Here is a 2,807-nt window from a genome sequence, read left to right as displayed (position 1 = left end):
CCCGGAGATCGGCTGAATGGATTCGAAAACGGTAAAACTCAACTGTTTAACTCTAGGCGAGTAGGAAAATGAGCCTATTTTCAAAAATAGTGGAGTGTTCATTTAAATTCATGTTTATGATTTATCTTTGTTGCCTTTATTATTTATTTGCATTGCAATATTTTATAGCCAAAGAGGTTTGGCTTTTTTTTTTTTTTTTTTTTACAGCTTCATAACATTATCACTGTCGTTCTGTGTTTAAATGCCGTTAATTAAACCTGACGACTGAAATGAAAGTAATGCTTCCTGAGGAAGGAAAGCTAAAGCTGCTGAATATTTCTCAGACACGGAGCTGAAGTGCAGCTAGTGCACGACAAGTATCAGTACGAGGCTTCTCCTATTTATACGTTTGACTGACTGTGATGCTATAATGTAATTTGCTAAAGTTTTTGGTGAATAATTTGTCAATAGAAGTTTAGATAGTTTAGATAGTGTAGACTAGGGATCCTCAAATCTGGCCCACGAGATCCACTTTCCTGCAGAGTTTAGCTCTAACCCTAATCAAACACACCTGAACATGCTTATCAATGTCTTCAGGATCATTAGAAAATCACAGGTAGGTGACTTTGATCAGGGTTGGAGCTAAAAAGTGTTTCCCAGACATGCCTTATGTACCCCCCAGCCCCATCAGTAAAGCTCAAGTCAAAACTGTTTTTCTTTCTTTTATTTATTTTTATTTGTATTTTATACATACATAAATTGAAACAACTTACATAAAAACCAATAAAAGCAATTGGTTTGTATATACTTTAAAATGGAGCTGGAAAAAATGTGATATTTATCATGATTAGTTACTTAAATTTATTAACATGCCTAATATTTTATGTTGCAATTTCTGTTTTATAGGTTTAACAAAACTGAAAAAAACTAAACAAATGAACACTAGATGATTTAAAGTGTACCCCATGTTAGGAATCATAGGTTTAAATTATTTAAATTATTTCCTTTATCAATTTTGTTTGTTTTTGTTTGCATGCAAATCCATAATTTTGAAATGAAATATATGCAGGTAAATATATCAGTTTTTTGATATCATACTTTTCCATATAGAAAAATAATACTCACTTTGTGTTAAATGATCTAACTGAAATGGTTTTTGAATGTCTTGAAATAGTCAGGACATTAAGTTTGTATACAGTTTCCATGATGTCAAATGTTTCCCTGTACTGCATTGTGTACTGGCCTGTAAACACTTGAAATAGGAAATATGGAGTCAGTCATGTGTGCTGTATTTGCTTGGAACAGTTTCCTCTTCCTGCCTGAATTTCATGGCAAAGCTGAGAATTAAATTAGAATTTTGTTGGATTTCTAAGAGGACTTTGTCGAGACTCCAGAGAAACACATTTTAGATCACAAAGTTCTCCTGAGGAATTTTTAATCAATGTGAATAATTTCACTTTATTCCTTTGATGATGTCATGCAGTCTGATTGTTTTGGACAGGTCGCATATGAGTGCAACACGATAATACTTCTGAAGCCAGTTGAATGACCCAATGAGGTGACGACTAATGGGCGTATGCGGGTATAGAATAGATCATTGGAGGTTGCCAGGGGCAAGTTCAAGCTCAAACCGGTGTGCACCGTTTTGCTACGGTTTCCGGTTTGAACGACATGTTTCCTGGAAACGGTGTGCAACGGGGTTTGAGATGCGTTTTCTCTTGTTTGGTGGGTGTGTCAAACATCAGCCCAATCAGCAGCAACATGTATGTAAACCACGGGTATTAAAGAGACAGCTCACACAATGTAATTAACATCCAAATAAATTCACAAGAGCAAGTATATTGTTTGCACATGTTTATTTACATTAAAGGCAAAATAACTAAAATAATAAGAGCACAAGTATAGATCTGGAAATCGAGCGTATTTTGCAGTATTAAACACGTATTTATACCGATTTCATCAGGCTCCGAAAATTCTTCAAAAAGAACACAAAGAATGGCCTTCTCAGCTGCCATAGTTGCAACTCTTGCGTCATCAGAACAGTGTGTTCAACGCACCACCGTTTCTGTTTAAAAAACGTTTTGCACCGTTTTTGTCGGGGCTGAACGCAGCCTTGGTGTAGACAGTTTTTCTGCTCTTTAGCTGAACATTTTGAATTGGGGACATTCTACAGAATTTGTCCAGACTGCTGTCCCACAACCAAAAAACACATTTAAAAAGCTTTTAAGTATTCAAATCTTAGATGTTTACTAAGATCCTAATATTATCTATTGAAACCCACAATAATATTTAAAATATCACTAAGCTTAATATATATATATAAAATCATCATTTATTGGGTACTTTCAATTGGGAGGTGGCTGCCCCGAACCCTAACCCCTTAATTTGAATTTATGAAAATTATATTGAAATAATTTTTTAATTTTTTTCCATTGTTGTTTTTAAAAATATCTTTTCTATTCTTTTAAAAAGTGAAGTTCAAAAATATTTATTTTATATTTTCTTTGTAAATTATGAAACTTTATGTTAAATATGTGTCCCGCATTTTCCATGTCACTAACGAAACAGTGCATGTTTTAGTCCATTTGCTGAGACTGAAATGAACTACACCCTTACATTTATGATCAGGACATATTTATGTGTCACTCTCAGCTACAGGGTGAGTAGATAGGCCATCATTTTGAGGTAAATGTGTTCAAAAGTCTGAAAAATCTGTGTGTAACTCTAAGAAACGTCACTACCGAACACCTTTTTTCTGCAATTAAGCACACTTTTTTGGGAGTTATTCCATATAATTTAATTTTTTTGCGTGTACTACTGTTCAGAAC

The 2,807-nt window shown here is 34.1% G+C and overlaps 1 protein-coding gene across 1 annotated transcript in view; it reads left to right on the top strand.

Annotated features, from left to right (window-relative positions):
• Positions 1 to 2,807, top strand: part of thap12b (THAP domain containing 12b) — a 10,025-nt gene that overhangs the window by 320 nt on the left and 6,898 nt on the right.

This window comes from Sinocyclocheilus rhinocerous, unplaced genomic scaffold, assembly GCF_001515625.1.
Source record: "Sinocyclocheilus rhinocerous isolate Xijiao unplaced genomic scaffold, SAMN03320098_v1.1 scaffold1870, whole genome shotgun sequence".
Lineage (NCBI taxonomy): Eukaryota > Metazoa > Chordata > Actinopteri > Cypriniformes > Cyprinidae > Sinocyclocheilus > Sinocyclocheilus rhinocerous.
The sequence above is the reverse complement of the archived record's forward strand: the minus strand, read 5'-3'. Positions and strand labels throughout refer to the sequence as shown.